Source organism: Otolemur garnettii, unplaced genomic scaffold (genome assembly GCF_000181295.1).
Source record: "Otolemur garnettii isolate 467f Iridium unplaced genomic scaffold, OtoGar3 scaffold00103, whole genome shotgun sequence".
NCBI classification, from domain to species: Eukaryota; Metazoa; Chordata; class Mammalia; order Primates; family Galagidae; genus Otolemur; species Otolemur garnettii.
Genome location: NW_003852498.1, coordinates 2,216,059 through 2,221,999, shown reverse-complemented (window position 1 = coordinate 2,221,999; position 5,941 = coordinate 2,216,059).

Here is a 5,941-nt window from a genome sequence, read left to right as displayed (position 1 = left end):
CTTAAGCCCAAGAGTTTGAGGTTGCTGTGAGCTGTGATGCCACAGCACCCTACTGAGGGTGACAAAGTGAGACTCTGTCTCAAAATAAAAAAAATAGACTTTATACTATGTCAGACCAATTTTAGGTTCACAGCAAAACTGAGTGGGAAGTACAGAGTTCTGTCCACACCTTTCTCCGGCACATACACACATCCATCCTCTGCTCCCTAAATAGCATCTTTATCCCAGTGGCACATTTCTTACAACTAATGAACCTATAGTGACACATGACTATTGCGCAGAGCCAGGTGTCCTCAAACTACAGCCCGTGGGCCACATGCAGCCCGCCTAGGACATTTATCGGGCCCGCCAGGTGTTTTTGTCACCGCTGCCTGTCCTGCTTAGCAGCTGACTTGTCCCCCTGCAGTCTGGCCCTCCAACGGTCTGAGGAACAGTGAACTGGCCCCCTGTTTAAAAAGTTTGAAGACCCCTGGTCCAGACTTTACAGAAGGGTTCACTCTTGATGTTGTATATCCTGTGGGTTTTGACCTGTATCTTCATTATGGTATCATAGGGAGTAACTGCACTGTCCTAAAAATCCTGTGTGCTCGGCCTATTCATCCCTCTGTCCCCCCAGGGCCTGATAACCACCAATCTCTTTATCCTGTTCATCATTTTGCCTTTCCGGAGTGCCATATAGTTAGAATCACACAGAATATTGCTATTTTTCTTTTCTTTCTTTCTGTCTTTTTTGTAGAGACAGAGTCTCACTTTATCGCTCTTGACAGAGTGCTGTGGCATTACAGTTCACAGCAACCTCCAACTCCTGGGCTTAGGCAATTCTCTTGCCTCAGCCTCCTGAGTAGCTGGCACTACAGGTGCCTGCTACAATGCTCAGCTATTTTTTTGTTGCAGTTTGGCTGGGGCCACGTTTGAATGCTCCACCCTTGGTATATGGGGCCGGCGCCCTACCCATTGAGCCACCGGCGCTGCCCAAAATATAGCTATTTCATATCGGCTTCTTCCACTTAGTAATATCCATTTAATTTTCCTCCATGTCATTCATGCTCTGATAGCTCATTTCTGTTTAGTATTGAACACATATGTAATGTTCTACTGTCTGGATGTACCTCAGTTTATTTATCCATTCACACCCTCTCCCCAAAGGACATCTTGGTTGCTTCCAAATTTTGGCAATTTATGACTATAAACATTCATATGCAGTTTTTTATGTGAGTATATGTTTGGAAGTTTCTGTTGACATATTAGAAAACTCAAAGATTCTTTTCTTGAGCCATGACCCATCTACTAATGAGCCAGTCAAAGGCATTCCTTATTTCTCTTATAGTGCTTTTCATCTCTAGTATTTCTTTTTGATTCATTCATAGAATTTCCTTGTCTCTGCTTACATTAACCATCTGTTCTTGTATGGTGTTGACATTTTCCATTAGCGCCCTGAACACATTTATCATAGTTATTTTAAATTCCTACCCTAATAATTCCAGAGTCGCTGCCATATCTAAGTCTGGTTCTGACACTTGCTCTGTCACTTCAAATTGTGTCTCTTACCTGTAATTTTTGGCTGAAAGCCATACATGACGTCCTGGTTGAAAAGAACTGCAATAAACAGGCCTTTAGGAGTTTGTGTTGAGAAGGTATGGGGTGGGGGAGAGGGGGAAGGGAAACACGCTGCCTTGTAATTAGGCTTTAGTCTTTTAGTGAGCCCCTTCTCTTGGGCTGGGAACTTGACAGTGCTTCTCAGTTTTTTTACCCCTTAGGTGGGTAGAATATTTAGCAGGGCTGGAGTTGGGTACTTTATCTTCCCTCACCAAGTTTGTTATGCGCTGATAAAATCTCAATTGGTTTCAGCTTTGGAAGAGTTTCTTTGATGGGTAGACCTTGTTAAGAACAGAATTGGCACTGGGAGTGGATATCATCAATTACAACTCACGTTGTAATGAAAATGAGGCAGACCATTTGGACCGAGACCAGCAGCCTTCTCCACTCTCTCCGAAGACCAGTTGTAGGCCAACCTCCTTCAAGCACCACCAGCTTTGGGCCACAGAATCTTACTTTACCTTCACCCACAACCCAGGTGCCAAGGACCTCAAGTAGCTTTCCCAGAAAACAGGCCTGACCAAAAGAGTTTTGCAGGGAGAACAAATCTTGGGGCATTGTAGCCAAACATTCCAACATTTGAAAATTCCCTAAAGTATTAAAAGAAAGAGAAATTTTTGATTGGAAATCCACTGCAGGGAGGACAAAAACATTATTGGGTTATGATAATCATACATTTAAAAATTTATTGAGGGGAGAGAGAGAATAAAAGCGATTTAAAGGTCACTTACTGAATGTTAACAAAGCTTGTGTTTTTCATGGTATCTAACACAAATGAAGACTTACAAGTATGTGGTTTAAAACAAAATTAGATAAACCTTGTATAAACCAGAGCAACCTGAAGTAATAGGCCCACCCCATATTTGAAGAAAATTATTACTGAAAAAAATTCTACACGTGTCAAACATAAATAGCTGTAAAATAAAGTCCAAAAACATTCATTTCAAAAAAAAGAAGAAGAAGAAGAAAAGAAGAGCAGAATCTCTACTATATTTAAAATGGTTACTTTCCCCCTTCCTTGCAGGAAATATGAGGGGATTTTTCTCCAGTCTTCACTGTGAGAACTTTGTAGTGCTCCTGGAGGCAAACTTACAAAAAGGTTGATGACCCCCTAAGACTGAGCCCCAGTGACATGTTTAAACTCTCAGACTTGTCCACAGTGATCTTCTAACGATATTTCAATTACAGTCCAGGTTTTCCAACCCCTTCTTGGCTCCCACAGAGATTTCAGCTAGGTTGTAGAGGGCTGGTTTCTGCTCAGGTAAATCATGATTGCCTGTATCCACCTGTCTGTCTCTCCAATTTTGGGAGTGGTGGTTTGCCCTGTGACCTCACGTCTCTGGCAGATTAAGAAGCATTGTCTATTTTTAGTTTGTTCATATTTTTACTTATTTTTAGGATAGAGTGATGACTTCCAAGCTCCTTATATGCCAAACTGGTAACTGAAGTCTATTATTTCTTTCATCCACAGAGTTTTTAGAACTATGCTTTTTTAATATTCTAAATAAATATTTTTATCCTTTTAATTATAATTTTATTACAATATGGTCAGTGAATGCTGCTTTCATGTGTTTGAAATTTATTGATATTTTGTCTGTGGCTTGGTATGTGGCCAGCTTTTTTCAATGTTGAACTAGGAAAGACCTAAAAGAAATTGTGTCAGGTGTAGTGAGCTCTTTATACCTATTTACATAAGAGTTTGAATTATATGGTTCACATGTCAAGCTCTGTGGCCCACAACCTGATCTCTGCTCCTATTCTCAAGAACATTGAGAGTTTACTATTAAAATATAAATATTCTTTTCCCATTTGCGATAGCTTCCATTATATTACCAGAAATATAATGTATGTTACCTTGTAGCACACAGGCAAAGTTCTCATAAGGAGTTCAACATAAAAAGACTTATTTATGCTTTTATAACCAGTTTACTATAACCAGTTTCTTGATCTACTTCCTTCAGTTCATTCATGTGTTTGATTTCTCTTTCCTGCTTGTTGGCATTTCACTAAGACTTTACAATGTTTTGCTTATATTCAGGTATTTTTACTCCTTGAGCAACAGGCACCTCCCGGTATTTTTTTTTTTTTTTTTGAGACAGAGTCTCACTATGTCACCCTTGGTAGAGTGCTGTGGCATCACAGCTCAAAGCAACCTCAACCTCTTAGGCTTAAGCTATTCTCTTGCCTCAGCCTCCCAAGTAACTGGGACTACAGGTGCCTGCCAGAATGCCCAGCTATTTGTTGTTGTTGTTGTTGTTGTTGTAGTTGTCATTGTTGTTTGGCAGGCCTGGGCTATGTTTGAACCCACCAGCCCTGGGGTTTGTGGCTGGCACCCTAGCCGCAAAGCTATAGGCACTGAGCCTATACTCAGGTATTTTGAAAGTCCGGTTTGATTCAATTTAAAATTTTAGTCTGACATCCAACTCAAACATTTGGGACTTAGTTGATGTCATCCCTGCTCACCCAGCTCAGAATTCACCTGTCGCTTGGCGATTGCAGTGAAGAGGGGCTGTTCTTTTTTTATACCTGTTTTTGGTTTTACAGATTTTTCTTCCCTCTAATGCTTCTGGGTCTCCTTTCCTTCTCAGGCAAGTTGTGTTGCTTGGTGACAGACAGTGGGGGTTCATTAGAGGCCCCCCCAGGGGAGTACTATACTGCAGAGTTTGCTAACATAGGCCATTGTCCTCTGGCTCACGTCTTGGACTCGATGTCTTAAGCCTGCTTACCTCTTACAGGGTCCTCTCAGCTTATAGGAAAGTCATGCATCCTTGACACCCCAAATTCTAGTAGGGCACACAGTTTCTACTATCTTCTCATCTTGTTCTAACATTTGGGGTTCAAAGTCTAGGGGACTATGGCAAGTTTCCCCAAGTCTTATTTTTGCCTCTCTTTGTGGGGTTGGGAATTTTCACTGTTGTAGCCTCTGGCTGGGGGGTGAGGTATTAGACTCCCCCCTCTAGGTCCTCCCTAGCCTCATGAACAGTTCTACTGATCTCTCCCCCCCAGCTAGATGTGAAAAAACATGGTATTCTCCCCCCTAAGACTTACTTCTGATTTAGGCTCCAGGGCGTGGTGAGATCCAGGACCAAAAGACTATTTGGCCATTTCTTAGTAAAACCTTGGGGGGGGATACTTATGGCCTACTTCCCCCCACTTTGCAGATCAATCAGATACTCTAAAGGAAGACACTCATTCAATATCTCACTCTTTTTTCATTTTTTTCTCTTATTATAACCTCCAGTTACCTCATAGGATTGAAACATGCTTCGCCTTTGTATACCATGGTGTTCTAATGAATTTACCAGCTTTATATAGTTATTTTAGACATGAAGAAAACATTGTCACATGGCAGAGGCCAACACGTCCCCTGGCCTGCTGTGGAAGAATACTGACATTTAAACTCTGCAGGGCTTATTTATCTTTTTAAACCAGGAAACTATCACTTGACCCAAATAATTCAAAATTTGGACACATCAAATGAGATGATCCAAATGAAATTCATTTATATAGTGCATGGTTAAAGATAACTAGGACTATTTTAAAAATTGTATTTGGTATTATGACAAAAATTGTTTTTGGTATTAAGTTACATAAGTTGAGAAATTCGTTTTGTTTTGTTTTAGAGACAGGGTTTCTCTCTGGCACCCAGGCTGGAATTCAGTGGCAAGGTCATAACTCACTATAACCTCCAACTCCTGGGTTCAAGTGATCCTCCTGCCTCAACCTCTAGACTAGCTGGGATTATAGGCATGTGCAACCATGCTGAGCTGATTTTTAATTTTTTAAAAAATAGAAAGAGGATGTTGCTATGTTCCTCAGACTGATCAGGAATTCCTGGCCTCAGCCTGTTATCCACCTTTACCTCCCAAAGAGCTGGGATTGCAGGTATGAGCAACTGTGCTCAGCTGAGAAGTTTTATGACTATCTCAAAACATAGTTTATTCTTCCAGGAAACAACAAACAAAAATTATCCTATAACAAAATCAAAACTTCATCATGTCATCTGTGCTGATCTCAATTTTAGGAAGAGCACTTCTTAGGACTTTGATTTCTCTTGGATGTGCTCTGTTCTCAGAGTGAAGTAACCTTAATATGTTATGCCTCCATCCTGACATGAAAGAAATGATAAGTCTGTATAGCAGGGTGTTGTGGCAAGGGCCTGTAGTCCCAGCTACCGGGAGGCTGAGGCAAGAGAATCACCTAAGCCCAGGAGTTGGAGATTGCTGTGAGCTGTGTGACACCGCTGCGGCACTCTACCGAGGGCAATAAAAAGAAATTATAAGTCTATATTCTTGTTTTTACCTTAAAAAATGATTTCTACTCAATATTTCTTTTCTTTTCTTTT